The sequence below is a fragment of the Bombina bombina genome, chromosome 1 (assembly GCF_027579735.1).
Source record: "Bombina bombina isolate aBomBom1 chromosome 1, aBomBom1.pri, whole genome shotgun sequence".
Classification (NCBI taxonomy): Eukaryota; Metazoa; Chordata; class Amphibia; order Anura; family Bombinatoridae; genus Bombina; species Bombina bombina.
The window spans coordinates 551841835-551859090 of record NC_069499.1 but is presented as its reverse complement, the minus strand read 5'-3'; the positions used below and the strand labels follow the sequence as shown (position 1 = coordinate 551859090).

The following is a 17256-nucleotide window of genomic DNA, read 5'->3' as shown; positions in this document are numbered from 1 at the left end:
GATGCAAATTGTCCAAAAAAATATCAACCTCTTGCACAAAATAGAGGAAGGCACAGTAGCTCTGCTACATATAGCAAGCTTGTATAAACTGTCCCTGTAAATTTTAAAGAATCCTATGCCATTTATTAACGGTTGTGCATCTTAGAGAAATGCTTCTTAACCCTTAAATTGAAGCTTTGGCAAACATCACAGAGTTCCATATACGTAGTAAAGTGCAGAATAAAGTGTGACAACAGAGTACTTATCTATAATATGATGGCACTTTGCCCCCTGTTTTTCAGCCATAGCTTTGAGGATGGAAGAGGATCAGACTGGTATTTGCCGTCTGTACAGTAGTGCAGGAGTGCTCAGATCGCCTGTTGGTACTGGTCTGTTTAGGATTGATGGATAGTTCCTCCTATCCCAGGTGACGAGTTATTGAGAAATGCGGTATAACCCGCTTCCTCTAAACTCTAGTTACACTGGGGTCCTGGGAGAGTCCCAGCAGGGCGCAGTCACGGAGCTGATTCTAACGGTGACCTGGATCCTAGCATCTCACAGACTTCGAGCAGTGTCGTCTGCTAGATATGATCCGAACAATAACAGTATACAGTCCTCCAGGGGGTAGGTAAAACAGGCCGTGGCCCCAGCGACTGGGCCCGAGTGGCTTTTGAGATCTGGCTACCGACTCCTCTCTCTCTACGTGATAGCAGGTCGGTGTGAAATTCCAATCCTCACCAATGGCCGGTGATCATGGTGGGTAGCTCTCAAGCCAGGGACGCAAAGTTTGCACATCTGCAGCAGCTCCTTCAACCTCCAGAAGTCCTAGTTGAGCTGATATTCTTGGAGACCTGCTACCTGCACCGGCTGTGCTCTTAAGCTCCACCAGCTGCAGGTAGTTTTCAAATCCGTCTCACTATAAAAGACTGCTTCACAGTCTCCTCCGTGCCTTGACATTGTGGTTACACCCCTGTGTTTGTGAAACTGCTCAGTAATCTGCATTCTGCTGTGATATGACTTCATGGCTCTTGAACTTAGTTTATCCTTTACCAGCTTTCCAGTTTTCTCCTGTGCAAGATGAAAGATTGGACTGATACCTGGTTTCTTGACCTCTGGCTTGAACTTGGACTTTGCTTTTGGGTTTCCGTTTTTTTACTTCTGCCTGTGGATCCTGCTGACCATCGCTACTGGTCGGGCACAGACCCTGTTCCAATGTACTCTCTCCTGCCAAGCCACAGACCCTGTTCCAGTGTGTGCTCTCCTGCCAAGGCACAGTCCCTCTTACAGTGTATGCTCACCTGCCAAGCAGTGTTCCCTCTGAGGCCACATTTTGTGAGTGGCCCAGCAGTGAAACGGTTAATTAGGGAATGGTATCCTGCAGTTAGCAAACACTACAAAATGCAGACCGCAAGGTATGGATTGCTTATTAACCGTTTCACTGCTGGGCTGCTCACAAAATGTGACCATAGAGGGAGCACTGCTGCCACAGCACAGACCCTGTCTCAATGGGCATTACTCCTGTCCAAGGCCCCAGTGTGGACATTCCTCCTGTCCAAGACCCTGGTGCAGGCACTCCTCCTGCCCATTGCAGTGGTACAGCCACTCCTCCTGCCCAAAGGCTTCAGTGTGGGCACCCCTATTGCCCAAAGCCCTGGTATGGGCACTGCTTCAAGTTCTGTGTCCCCTGCCACGTTCTGTAACCTGCACAGCCTCCTAGCCCTAAGCTCTGTTCACAGTCTTTAAGTTCTGTCAACTTACCTGTTCAATAAACGTGTATTCCTAACTGTTTGTCATAATGCCTAAAATGGAAATTAGCTCAAAGAAACACATCTCACTGGCCCCTTTTCACTCACAAGGGACACCTAAGCCTAACACCATAACCACTGGGCTCCCAACACCTAACACCGCTCCACAGAGCATGATAATAATTAAGGTAATCACAAAATGTATAACAAATAGACCATTTAAGTGCTAGGCATTCCAGTTTACCAGAATGAAGGTGGTAAATTTGTTAAGCTGGTGTTAAGGTTTTGTATCCACAGCCAATTACATGTAATTTGTTGCCTTGCTGTTGTAAAGCACTGCTACCAGACCTTCAGTTGAAGCATTACTGTGCAATAGGAATGACAAGTCAAAATCTGGATAAGCTAGTATTGATGGATTAGTTAAAATGTTTGTAATATTTGAGACTACACTCTGATGTTCTGTAGTCCACATGAAAGGAGTTCTGTAATGAAGTTGCCCTCTGTCTTTCTTCTTAGCTTTACCCCTTTACTATAGTTGGCTTTAACTTTGTCTTGAGTCTGAAGAGCACTTTGCCCATTGCTATCATCTTGCTGTGTTATACCAGCACTAGCAACTTTTGGTTTATATGACAGACCTAAGCGTTTCTCAGCATTCTCGCTAACTGAATGTGTTATCAACTCATCTGTAATTCTCGGTTTTGATATAGCTGACTTAATGTCTCTCCTAACATAAACATTTTTCTCATTCAGGCCCTGATATAAATTAAGGCAACCTGGACCAATTTACTGTCATACTGGAAGTCACAACCACTTTATTTCTGAGCAAACTTGACACACTGCCATAACCCCATCAGTCTATAAACAAATTGATTTATACACAAAGGGGTATACCACAGCGCAGCCCTAAAGATAATTCAGGCTATTCCAAAGTACAACTCTCCCTAATAGTTGTAAAAAGATATACTGAAAAAGTAAAGAAAAAAATTGGAACAGCGTTAGTACAGCAAGAAAAATTAAACTGTCATGGTTTTTTCCCTGTTTTGTTTGTCATATGTTGCTGGCAGCCATTTTACTCACCTTTCTTGCTGACTCTGGTGCATACTGTGTGATGCTGCTCATTTCCTGCACTTCCTTTTATGGCCAGACTGGTGTTCATCATCAGTGTGAGACAGGATGCAGTCTCAGAATTGTGATGTCATCACTTATTATTTAAAGGGCCTCTGCTCAGTATGCTTTGCCCTTGCGTTATCTCAGACCTGTTTGTGAGAGGTCCTGTGTATTACCTGGCTGTCTGACGTTCCTCCTGGTTCCTGATCCCTGGCTTGTTCCTGACTCCGGCTCGTCTGACTACTCGCTTTGGCTCCTGACTTGGCTCATCTGACTACCAGCTCTGGTTTTGATTCCTGGCTTGTTATTTGACTTGTGGACTTTTTATTATTTTTTGCTATTAATAAAGGTGTGATTATTTTTGAACTTCTCGTCTCTGTCTGATTCCTGGCACCCTGACACAATCAGAGAGAAGAAAGAGTATAAACAAACTGTGTCTTAATGTAATAATAATTTATTAAACACAATTTATATGTATCTGCATAAGTTAATAACTGACCGGTCACTATAAAATATCATATAGAAGTAAAAAAAAATTAAATATATATATATTTATTAAATGCAAATAGTACTCTTATCTAAAAGCCACCTAATGCTCTAAAAAAGGCTCTCTCTATTTTACATCATAAAAGATCAGTATAACACCGTGTAGGGGAGATATATATATAGTCTAAAAAGTCACTGTGGGTTGATATCAAATCCTGTTATAGTTCAAAACTTATATAACAATATGTTCAAAGTGAACAGACCTCTCCTCTCCACAGACCTGACAGCTCTGTTCAATAACTTGCTTATCAGGCCTCCCACTCTTAGCGGGTGAAGGGAAATCTCTGTGTGTTGGTGAAAAGTTATTTTAAACAGTTCTTTTAGACAAGTCCTCACCTCGATATTTCGTATGAAGTAGTTGTTCTTTCAGAAGCTGCCGCATCACGTGTTTGTCTACGGCCAATGGTTTAGCAGTGATTGCCTATCTTTGCTCCTTCCGTGTCACGTGTGACGATCCAGACAATGGCCTCTAATTATGAAAGTCTGGCGGACCTGATCCGACAGTGCGGATCAGGTCCGCCAGACCTCGCTGAATACGGCGAGCAATACGCTCGCCGTATTCATCATTGCACCAGCAGCTCACAAGAGCTGCTGGTGCAACGCCGCCCCCTGCAGACTCGCGGCCAATAGGCCGCCAGCAGGGGGGTGTCAATCAACCCGATCATACTCGATCGGGTTGTATTGTGGCGATGTCTGTCCGCCTGCTCAGAGCAGGCAGACAGGTTATGGAGCAGCGGTCTTTGTGACCGCTGCTTCATAACTGCTGTTTCTGGCGAGTTATCAGACTCGCCAGAAACACGGGGCATCAAGCTCCATTCGGAGCTTGATACATATGCCCCAATAGCTGCCTTCCAAAGTCGGCTTGTATAAGTGAGCCCTCGTAGGGTACTAAGGTTCTTTTTACTATGCGCAGAGATACGGCTCAAATTGCTCCTAAGCCACTTAGACAGACACAGTCATCTAATCAACGCGTTTTACTTTAAATCAAGGCTTTTTCAAGATGTATGACTAGTGTCTGCTGAACCCTTAAATACCCCTCCTCCGGGCTCCTATTGGTCCATTCCTTCACTCTTCTCACCTTAAGGTGGATTTGTTCTTTAAGGTGGAATGTATATTATTCTTCCTTCTTATGCGATTTAGATAATGCTCCCTATTCTCAATTTTTTTCCCCCTTCTTATATTGTTAGCTGTGTAAGACATTGCACACACTACTTTGTATACTCAAACAATTAAATAAATGAATAAATGAAGTCACTTATTACATATCTAACACGGTCTTAATTGTAAAAAATACCATTGGCTATATTTTTAAACCCATTTGATAGATATAGTATGTACTTGATATATAGAGTTAATATACATTTATTCATTTATTTAATTATTTGAGTATACATAGTGCGTGTAATGTCTTTAAGGGGTATTTAAGGGTTCAGCAGACACTAGTCATACATCTTGAAAAAGCCTTGATTTAAGGCAAAACGCGTTGATTGGATGACTGTGTCTGTCTAAGTGGCTCAGGAGCAATTTGAGCCGTATCTCTGCACAGAGTAAAAAGAACCTTAGTACCCTACGAGGGCTCACTTACACAAGCCGACTTTGGAAGGCAGCTATTGGCTGGATCGTCACACGTGACGCGGAAGGAACAAAGACAGGCAATAACAGCTAAACTATTGGCAATAGACAAACACGTGACGCGGTAGCGTCTGAAAGAACAACTACTTCATACGAAATATCGAGGTGAGGACTTGTCTAAAAGAACTGTTTAAAAGCACTTTTCACCAACACACAGAGATTTCCCTTCACCCGCTAAAAGTGGGAGGCCTGATAAGCAGGTTATTGAACAGTGCTGTCAGGTCTGTGGAGAGGAGAGGTCTGTTGACTTTGAATATATTGTTATATAAGATTGAACTTTAACAACAGGTTTTGATATCACACCACAGTGACTTTTTAGACTATATATATTGCCCCTACACGGTGTTATACTGATCTTTTATGATGTAAAATAGAGAAAGCCTTTTTTAGAGCGTTAGGTGGTTTTTAGATAAGAGTACTATTTGCATTTAAAGTAACTTTAAAGTGAAGGTAAACTTTGGTGAATGAAAGCCCGGTTTTTAAAAATACTATTAAAAACAGAGGCACTTTCATTCATCAAAGTTTACAAATCAGCCGTTTTGATTAAAAACTTACCTTTTTTTCTTTTCAAAGCAAGAGCAGCTTCCCCCTCCTGGAAATCCTCTCTTCATACGTCAGCAATGACTAATCCTGCTTCCTCCAATCACGGCTTTCTCCCCAGGGTAGTCATTGCCTGAGGCCATGCTGTGATTGGAGGAAGCCGGATTAGTCATTGCTGACGTGTCAAGAGAGGATTTCCAGGAGGGGGAAGCTGCTCTGGCTGTGAAAAGAAAAAAAGGTAAGTTTTTAATCAAAACGACTGCTTTGTAAACTTTGATGAATGAAAGTGCCCCTGTTTTTAATAGTATTTTTAAAAAACAGGCTTTCATTCACCAGTTTACCTTCACTATATATATATATATATATATATATATATATATATATATATATATATATATATATATACACACAGGTGGCCCTCGTTTTACAACGGTTCAATTTACACCGTTTCAGAATAACAACCTTTTTTTTTTAGTCATGTGACTGCTATTGAAAAGCATTGAGAAGCAGTGCATTTATTAACCCCTTAAGGACCAGCGACGTACCCTGTATGTCACTGGCCTTTTTTTGGGACTTGATTGTTTTATAGCGCGGTCTTGCCACCAGCGTTGAGACTGCTCTATTCCACAAAGCCTGCTGGAGGGAGGGCATTAATAGCGTGTTCATGCTAGACTTGTGCTATTATGTCCTGAAAAAACCCTTAATGACCAGTGACATACAGGGTACATTGTGGTCATTAAGGGGTTAAAATAGCCAGTAGGTGGAGCTGTCCGCTTGTGTTGCAGCAAAGCCAAGCAAGCTGAAATAAATCAGTTTAACCAGACCTGAGCTATCGAGCAGATTTCAAAGGAACAATATCTTCCTGTCTATAAATCAGTCCAGATTGGAATGCATAGAATGAACTGTTTGCAGAAAAATGCAAGTGAAGTCTGTGTTGTGTGCTTATTTTATTAGGTTTATAATGCTGTTTAGCAAATGTTTTTGTTCATTTAACTTAGTTTAATTATATATTCTGTGTTGCGTGATTATTTTATTAGGTTTATAATGCAGTTTAGCATTTAAAGTCTTCATTTCAAAGCCTTAAAAATAATGTATTAGGTGTTACTTATGACAATTTTGAGAGGGGCCTGGAACCTATCTCCCTCACTTCCCATTGACTTACATTATAAACTGGGTTTTAATTTACAACGGTTTCGATTTACAACCATTCCTTCTGGAACCTAACCCCGGCGTAAACTGAGGGCTACCTGTATATATATATATATATATATATATATATATATATATATATTTAATTTTTTTACTTATATATGATATTTTATAGTGACCGGTCACTTATTAACTTATGCAGATACATATAGATTATGTTTAATAAATTATTATTACGTTAAGACACAGTGTCTTTATACTCTTTCTTCTCTCTGATTAATTTTTCTTGCTGTACTAGCGCTGTTCCAATGTTTTCTTTACTGTTTCAATATAAACAAATTGATGTGGAGATTCCTTGTCTTGCTGCCTTGCATTGCTCAGTTCCTAAAATAATTTAGTACTGCTTTTATGAGCTCAGAGAAACTGCTTAAACGCTGCTACTGTAAGACTGTCCTTCGTGCTAAGCATCTCTTTAAATGTACCCAGGTTTAATTATCTTCATAACTGTGCTTATGATTTCTGATTCAGCAAACTTTTCTGCTAGTACTTCATTCATTTGTCTGCAAATACTATTGGAACTCAAATCAGACTCAGTAGCTAAAATATTAACACCCTGTATCTTAAAATCCCTACTGTGCAGCCATGATGTGTCATCTGATAATTTTACCAGTTTATGTTTTGACTAAACTACACCTGTGGTTGGTGCCATTTGGCTAAGTCTGTCTGAAGGCTGCCATCTCTGACAGTGGCTCAATGTGTATACGAACAGCTAAAGATAAAAGCTCAAGCTCAACCACCATCATTAGACACAAATGTAGTCACCAATCAGCAAGCGCTTCCCAGGGTTCTAAACCAAAAATGGGCCAGTGAGGTGTTTTAAATTGTGTCGACTCCTAAGCTTAAATAAACATACCAAGAGAACGAAGAGACATTGATAATAGGAGTCAATTACAAAGCTGCTTAAGATTGCATGCTCTATCTGAATCGTGAAAGAAAAATGTTGGGTTTCATATCCCTTTAAATGAAAATTTTAGCGGTCCGTTAATGGAAAAGTACCCAAACTCATAACAGTTACCTTGAATCGAACGCCTTTTAGATTTGGCCTCTCCTCCACACTCTATATTAAACTCCTCACACTGATTTTAATCTCCGCCTACAGTTGGCACCGTCAAAAAAATATGGCAAGAGTAAAATTACCGACGTGCACAAAATACATGTTAAAGTTAGTGATGCGTCTTGGTTCCTCATATAGTTTGTCTCTCTTTACATTATATAAAGGCATTTTACTTCATAACCGCCTGATACTGTATTTATTTTATTAGTGCCCATGTGTGCACCCCTTTTGACGTACAATGGTGCATTCCATATTTTTTTCCACCCCCTGTGACGTAGTGTGACGTGCTCCGGCCTTTCTCTCTCCCGGTCGTCGAGCTGCAAAGGGGGGATATCTCGAACGCGGTGTTTGTTTCTTTTCTATTTACATCAGCCCCGTCTTTGGCCCGTTTCCTGTCTGCCTTACATTCGGTGAGTTCTCCCTATGTGTTACGGATGGACCGACTAAACCGTTTTCCTTTTGGCTGTTTGGCGTTTCTTCTTTGGCATACAGTCGCACATACTTACGAGAAATGGCAGTGTGTAGGCCTGATACTAGCTCTTTATTTTATTTTTTTATTTTGGGTTTGTATCGGAGTATTGACCTAATCATGTGAGCCTTATTGTATGTAACTGGCTCATCGTTTCCCTTGCTGAACCAGGACTCATTGCGAAACTTCTCGTTGTGTGACCATGGGTATCTGTCCTGTCATCCTGGTCTTCCTTGTAACTGATAGCTTGGCTATGGTATAAAATACAGATCAGCTAGGTTGAATATTTAGTTCGAATAACATGTATGTATATATTGTAAATCTGTGTGTATAGAGAGGTATAAATATGCATACACGATATAGTATATCCATCCAGCAAGAGCCAGTGGTAGGGATTAATACACTAAAGCAGGGCTGTAGACAACAGAAGAGGTACATATTTTACATGAAAGCCTACACTACCACACCTCCATACATCTTCCCACGAAAAGTACAAACTTTACAAAATTGTAGCACAGTATTTGCCAATCCCTTTCTGTAATAGGATATAAGAATGACTGGTCTATACATAGATCCAACACTTTAGATAAGAATGATAATACGATTCATATTGTAGTCTGCTCACCTACCGTTTTATTGATTTGTAGGGTATACATTTACCTGGGAGCTATACAACATAGCTCCTGAAATGTTACTTGTCCCTTTTTGGGGTATTGTGCATTTTATCTAAATTATGTGCTAAGGCTCTTAACTGGCCTTTAATATTCTTAATGTGACCTAAATGTGTTACTTTATGGGCTGGCTATTGTTCACTTTTGCCATCTTCATACACCTTTTTTAGTTTTAATTGATTTGTGCATTCTTGCCTGGGATCCATTTGTTTTCCCTATTTGCAAGAATCTGCTGTAATATGCCTAGTAACAAATTTACTTGAGCATTTGTGCCAATGAATGTGCTTAGAGAGAATTATGCAAGGTCAGCATAATTCTTTTGAAATGTGTTCATGTTCTGTAATCTGTCTTTATTATAGGTTGATGTAAATAATCTGCTCATGCATGTTAATTATACCCCTCTTTAACGGGCATGGTGATAATTTGACCCTAACCCTTGTCTGATTTATAAAGGATTGTCTAATATCAACTATCATTGTCACTTATGCTATCAGATTAAATTGTGTGTGCTTTGTGAGAGGCTCCTAAACACTTTTTTTTGGTCATACATCTGGCGGTGTTTAATCTGGCACCAATTCACATTTGATTTGTTAAATTAATACGTGACTATAGAGTGCATCCCCTCCCCTTTTTTTTTTTTTTTTTTAATTTTAGGTCAAGGCTTGAAGACAATTTGAGAGCCAGGTTGTTAAAGCTATAAAAAAAAAAACTCCCTCTGTCTCCTACGTATATTTATATAGGAAAAAGTAGCTTGACTTCAATTTTTAATAAGTCTCCAAAGTATGATATAAACTGCTGTCATATAATGCAGCCTGCACTTATTGGCTCTGCTGCAATCAATTGTGTGCTTCTTTCTTATGATGAAGGGATTGTCTAGTAGTATCTAAAATATGCTGGTGTGTGTCTCAAAGCATTCTAGAGTATGCTTTTAAATTAAAAAATCTTGTCATGTACAAGATTATCTGGTAAAAGATGCAGTGTAAATTTCAAGTATGGATATCACTCTTAAAGGGACATGAAACCCAAAAATGTTCTTTAATGATTCAGATAGAGAATACAATTTTAAACAACTTTCCAATTTACTTCTATTATTTAATTTGCTTCCTTCTCTTGTTATCCTTTGCTGAAAGGTTTATCTACGCAAGCTCAGGGGCAGCAGAGAACCTAGGTTCTAGCTGTTGATTGGCTGCATATATATTGATTGTGATTGGCTCACCCATGTGTTCACTTAGAAACCATTAGTGCATTGCTGCTCCTTCAACAAATACCAAGAAAATGAAACCGATTAGATGATAGAAGTAAATTAGAGAATACCATTTTAATCAACTTTCTATCTAAATCATGACATTTTTTTGGGTTTCATGTTCCTTTAAAGGGATAGTTTAGTCAAAATTAAACTTTTATGATTCAGATAGAGCAGCAATTTTCTAATTTACTCCTATTATCAAGTTTTCTTTGTTTTCTTGATATATTTATTTTAAAAAGCTGGAATGTAAAGCTTAGAAGCCAGCCCATTTTTGGTTCAGCACCTGGATAGCGTTTGCTGATTAGTGTCTAAATGTAGCCATCCAATCAGCAAGTGCTACCCAGGTGCTGAACCAAAAATGGGCTGGCTCCTAGACTTACTTTCCAGCTTTTTTAAAGAAAGATACCAAGAGAACAAAAAAATTGATAATAGGAGTAAATTAGAAAGTTGCTTAAAATTGCATGCTCTGTCTGAATCATGGACGTTTATTTTTGACTAGACTATCCCTTTAAGAATCAATGCTGAATTTTATATTTCAAATTCAGTTGAATGTGTGTAGTTTTTATGATGAAGACATTGTATTGCCTATCTGTACGTTACCTGAAAGAAGCTTTTGCAATGCCAGACTTTTTTTTTTTTCTACTACATTTCAATGCCATGTTTCATTTTGAATGATTCCTTGGCTGTCTTCCTATTCATTACTAACCAATGTGAAAATAATTGCTTACCAGGATAAATCCTTCCTGTGTTTTTACAAAATGTGACAAATGCATTGCTGCACATATTCCTTTAAAATAGGTGATTGTCACACATCTGGAAATCCATCATTCTTTGTGTGATTTCTTTTATTTTTTTGTTAACCTCAAATTTTATATTTTGTTGTTCCAGGATAACGTACAATAAACCCTTATTTATAGCTAGAATGTCTTACAAATCTGGAATCCCCCAAAGTACAGCAATGGCCTCCCCTGGGCCTTGTTCAATAATATGTACTAATTGGGGAACATGGTATAGGGTATGTACTAGATGTAGGTGGGCATTTAGAGCTACTCTTGGGTCCTTAGAACTATAGTTACAAACCAGCAATGATATGTAACAATTGCATATGAAATAAAGCTTATGAGAAGAAAAAAAATAAGTAAATAAGCACTTCAACTATGAGGAAATAAACTAGCAATAGTATAAGTAAGATGAACATATCTTAATCCACTCTAGGTACAGCTGCAAGAAATCGCACCCATTATATAAAAGAAATCCCTGAATCTGCCTAGTATAGAGCTTAGAGGGGTATTTCATCTATAATGTCACCATATACTTGCATAGTCTGGTATTGGATTGTACAATTTTTAATTTTCTCTGCCGTATAAAGCTTCCAAGAGGGGTAAAATGGTCCCCCAGCAGGTTGGGTGAATGCAGGGAATCATACAAGTATTATCCTCCTTGTCTATACAGGGTTATAGGGAGACTGGTGAGTCTGGAGGTGTATTAATGCTAAAACTCACATACTGCATTTAAAAAGTATGTGACGGCATAAATCCAACTATAGTGACTTTAAGACTAGGCCAGTATATAGAGGGGTAAAATAGTCTCCCAGCAGGTTGGGTGAATGCAGGGAATCATACCAGTATTATCCTCCTTGTCTATACAGGGTTATAGGGAGACTGGTGATTCTGGAGGTGTATTAATGCTAAAACTCACATACTGCATTTAAAAAGTATGTGAGGGCATGAATCCAACTATAGTGACTTTAAGACTAGGCCTAAATATATCTATATCTCTCTTCAAAACATACCAAATGTTCTAGTGATGATAGTATCAGCCATCCTAACCCTGACCTTAATATTATATAGATATATTAAAACCTTTATCGTGGCTCAGAAAAAGGCCAGGGGCAAAACGCCAAGTACACAACAATGAGACTTTCTTGAAGAGTTCTGGCATTGAAAACATCCCATCACCAGACCTTTAACGGATCAAATAAAGTATTTTCAACCAACTCCTACTTTAATGTTTGTATAGGGGAGGTCATGTCTCTCATGAAACTTCTGAGCTGGCCAACATAAGTGGCTCCTGAGTAGCTGCACTCTGTGTCCTCCATGACATGCTGGCTCTGGGTGCGGAGCCGTCCGGCTTAATAATAGTACCTCAGCCTCTGTGAGACCCCGAGCACGCCGGCCACTATCGGGGTTCCAGATGGGGCTAATGTGACCAGACACGTTACTTTTGGAGGTATGTGTACCGTTTGCAGATGTAGCGAGATCAACCTATCCTCTCCTATGTTTCTCACCGTATTTCGGTGGATGCTGCGGTCCGGATCTCTCTATGGTGGTAATAGGTGTGGAGCTTTACAGGCCTGCTGCGCGCACACAACAGGGGCAGATGAGGCTGTGCCTGTAGTTGCGGTATCAGTCCCTGAATGATCGAACTCTCTGTTAACACCAGGAAAATATTTGTCCTTTATATTAGACAGTAACTACCATTCTCTCCTCCTCTGCTGTGTTTAGCTCCTGGTGATGTATGAGTGGATTTGCTTCTTGTGGCTGCTCCTCAATGTTCACGTGGCTGTTGAAGTCAAATCTAAATGCCATCTCTGTCATTACAGATTTTAACTCTATAAGACTCCAGGATTGAGCTTATCATATCAATGATCTTTTTATGTTCCATTGCTTGCGTCCTGCTTTGATTGTAGGGTCTAGAATTTACAGTGATATCACACTGTTTACCCGGCTTGTAATATACCGGGGGGGGGGGGGGGTGTTGAAAGCCTCTCACTAGGGAGTCTGCCTTAGGCCCCAACGCTCCGGATCAGTTATCAGGGGTGGAATACCCAATATTATTCGATTCAGCTGAATGTGTAGTTTCTAGATATCAGGTTGAGGTAGATGGATTGACCCTCTTAGACACCGATAACGGGCAAATTATCAATGTTCCACTCAGAGCAACTGATATTGCATGCATTCAAGGTGCTGCCCAGAGACACGCCCCTCTTTGTGTGATTTTTTTTTTTAAGGTTTTTTTTTTTTTTTTTTTATTATCCAAATTTGGTTCCCACTCTTGAAATCACGGACTGCAAAAGACCACATAATACAAAGAGAAACTAATTTTTTTTATATATAAAGCATTCAAACCACTTGCAGGGACACCCTTTATAATTATCTAGGATCTCTCCTGCAGACTCTTGTTTGCATAGCTTTCTTTAATATCTAGTACTGCACTATTGACATTTTCAGTGTAGGCAGTTTTAACAGGCAAACTCAGCTATTTGAAATGGCCAAAGGTGAAGGAGCTATTTGTAAACAATTGAATACATTTGTCATTGTGAACATATTAAAGTGATGGTAAACTCTTCCCTTTTTAACCCCTTAAGGACCAAGGACGTACGCCACACGTCCTCAAAAAAAATACACTTAATGACCGAGGACGTGTGGCGTACGTCCTTGGTCTGGAAAGCAGCTGGAAGCGATCCTGCTCGCTTCCAGCTGCTTTCCGGTTATTGCAGTGATGCCTCGATATGGAGGCATCCTGCAATAACCCCCCTTGGCCATCCGATGCAGAGAGAGACACTCTGTGGCCCTCTCTGCACCGGACATCGGTGGCCGGTATCGTTGGTGGGTGGGAGCAAGGCTGGGAGGCGGGTGGGCGGCCATCGATGTGCCCAGTGGAGTGGAGGGGCGGGAGCGCGCACGGGGCGGGAGCGGGAGGGAACCGCTACACTACAGAAAATTAAAGTTTAAAAAGTACAAACAAATTACTTTTTGAAAGCTGTAAATAAACAGCTAAGCGATGTGGAAGGGGTGGGGGGTTGATCTTGGGGGGGGGGGGGGGGGGGGAAGCTACACTGCAGAAAAGGGTTTTTTTTTTTTTTAAAAAAGGCAAATTTTTTCACTAAACTGGGTACTGGCAGCTGTCTGCCAGTACCCAAGATGGCGCCCATTAAGGCAGAGGGGGAGGGTTAGAGAGCTCTTTGGTGGGGGATCAGTAAGGCTGGGGGCTAAGGGGGGATCCTACACAGCAGCATATGTAAATATGCTAAGAAAAAACACAAAAAAAGCCCAAATATAGCTTTTATTTTAGTACTGGCAGAGTTTCTGCCAGTACTTAAGATGGCGGGGACAATTGGGGGGTGGGGGAGGGAAGAGAGCTGTTTGGGAGGGATCAGGGGGTCTCATGTTTCAGGTGGGAGGCTGAGCTCTACACTAAAGCTAAAATTAACCCTGCAAGCTCCCTACAAGCTACATAATTAACCCCTTCACTGCTAGCCATAATACACGTGTGAAATGCAGCGGCATTTGGCAGCCTTCTAATTACCAAAAAGCAACGCCAAAGCCATATATGTCTATTTCTGAACAAAGGGGATCCCAGAGAAGCATTTACAACCATTTGTGCCATAATTGCACAAGCTGTTTGTAAATGATTTCAGTGAGAAACCTAAAATTGTGAAAAATTTAACGTTTTTTTTTAATTTGATCGCATTTGGCAGTGAAATGGTGGCATGAAATATACCAAAATGGGCCTAGATCAATACTTGGGGTTGTCTACTACACTACACTAAAGCTAAAATTAACCCTAGAAGCTCCCTACATGCTCCATAATTAACCCCTTCACTGCTGGGCATAATACACGTGTAGTGCGCAGTGGCATTTAGCAGCCTTCTAATTACTAAAAAGCAACGCCAAAGCCATATATGTCTATTTCTGAACAAAGGGGATCCCAGAGAAGAATTTACAACCATTTAAGCCATAATTGCACAAGCTGTTTGTAAATAATTTCAGTGAGAAACCAAAAGTTTGTGAAAAAATTTGTAAAAAAGTGAACGATTTTTTGTATTTAATCGCATTTGGCGGTGAAATGGTGGCATGAAATATACCAAAATGGGCCTAGATCAATACTTTGGGATGTCTACTAAAAAAAAATATATACATGTCAATGGATATTCAGAGATTCCTGAAAGATATTAGTGTTCTAATGTAACTAGCGCTAATTTTGAAAAATAATGGTTTGGAAATAGCAAAGTGCTACTTGTATTTATGGCCCTATAACTTACAAAAAAAGCAGAGAAGATGTAAACATTGAGTATTTCTAAACTCAGGACAAAATTTAGAAACTATTTAGCACGGGTGTTTTTTGGTGGTTGTAGATGTGTAACAGATTTTGGGGGTCAAAGTTAGAAAAAGTGTGTTTTTTTCCATTTTTTCCTCATATTTTATAATTTTTTTTATAGTAAATTATAAGATATGATGAAAATAATGGTATCTTTAGAAAGTCCATTTAATGGCGAGAAAAACGGTATATAATATGTGTGGGTACAGTAAATGTGTAAGAGGAAAATTACAGCTAAACACAAACACCGCAAAAATTTAAAAATAGCCTTGGTCCCAAACGGACAGAAAATGGGAAAAGTGCTGCGGTCATTAAGGGGTTAAAATCGGATCTGCAATGTTAGCAATATTTTAGATAGTTTCATTCATCAGTTGTAATGAAGATACGCTATAAATTTCTTTTTAATATAGTTAAGAAATTCAAATTCCCCGCACTCCACCGGCCACTTGAATAGTCATTTTTTTTCTGTGAGCCAACGGATTTAATTGGAGAACAATTCAAACCGTTGCCTCACAGAAATATTGACTTTATAGTGGGCGGCAGAGCGCCGGGAATTTCAATTTTATCTATATTAAAATTAAAGTGCATCTTCATTACAACTGATGAATGAAACTCCATCTAAAATAAAACTAACATACCGGATCTTCTTTTAAAAAGGGAAGAATTTACTATTGCTTTTAAAGAGAACATTTTACAGTATAGTATCCTATTTAAAGGGACATGAAACACAAATTTGTTCTTTCATGATTCAGAGAATACAATTTTAAACAAAATTCTAATTTGCTTCTATTTACTTTGTTTCCTTCTCTTATTATCCTTTGCTGAAAGGTTTATCTAGGCAAGTTTAGGAGCAGCAGAGAACCTAGGTTCTAGCTGTTGATTGGTGCGTGTGTGTGTATGTTCCAAAGGAATGATAGCACTCACTGGATTTCAGTAAAAATAACTTATTAGAAAAGTTTAAGTCTCATGACGTTTCGGTGCCCACTGGCACCTTTATCAAATGGAATCACCCAGCTTGAGAACAGATGAACAGTCCTGACATCCGGGAGACGGAATAAAATGCATCCTGACAAGCAGCCTTATATACCCTCTACTGTGTCTTAATTGTGGATGACGCTGTGGCTCGACTTGTGTTTGCGAGTCCACGCCCCTTTCGGTTTTCCGCTCATTCATCATTGGAATCATTATTGCATTGCTTGTTGTTATTGTACACAAGTGTTTGCATGTTTTTAAACTTTTTTTCTACAAACAGCACTTACAAGCTGTCGTGCCCAGGCATGGTAATTAGCCATGTGTATACAAGGTACACCCAGGATGGGTGTGAGCGTGACGGCTTCCAATGATGAATGAGCGGAAAACCGGAACGGGCGTGGCCTCGCAAACACACACGGCGTCATCCACAATTAAGACACAGTAGAGGGTATATAAGGCTGCTTGTCAGGATGAATTTTATTCAGTCTCCCGGATGTCAGGACTGTCCTTCTGTTCTCAAGATGGGTGATTCCATTTGATAAAGGTGCCAGTGGGCACCGAAACGTCATGGGACTCTGTTTTAAACTTTTCTAATAAGTTTTTTACTGAAAAACAGTGAGTGCTATCATTCTTTTGGACTATCTATCTCTTTGATCTAGCACCCTGGTATATATTTACCCCAGCCTGGGGTCTGAGAGTGCTTATCCTTTACTTGGACTGTGTATGTATGTGTGCTCACCCATGTGTTAGAAACCAGTAGTGCATTGCTGCTTCTTCAACAAATGATTCCTAGAGAGAGAAACAGATTAGATAATATAAGTAAATTGGGAAGTTGTTTAAAATGTTGTTCTCTATCTGAATCATGAAATCATTTTTTGGGGTTTCATGTCCCTTTGAGTACTAATTGCTTAGTGGCTATAAAGCAGAAGTGTTTTACTGGTAAACACTGACAAGCATAATCAATGATTACTTCTGTTCTGTTTTCA

The 17256-nt window shown here is 39.8% G+C and overlaps 1 protein-coding gene across 1 annotated transcript in view; it reads left to right on the top strand.

Moving 5' to 3' along the window:
• Positions 1-8091: 8091 nt before the first annotated feature.
• Positions 8092-17256, top strand: part of BZW1 (basic leucine zipper and W2 domains 1) — an 88950-nt gene continuing 79785 nt past the window's right edge. The window contains exon 1 of the mRNA XM_053698716.1: positions 8092-8222. The gene's annotated coding sequence lies outside the window, so the exon portion shown is untranslated. The remainder of the gene's footprint in view (positions 8223-17256) is intronic.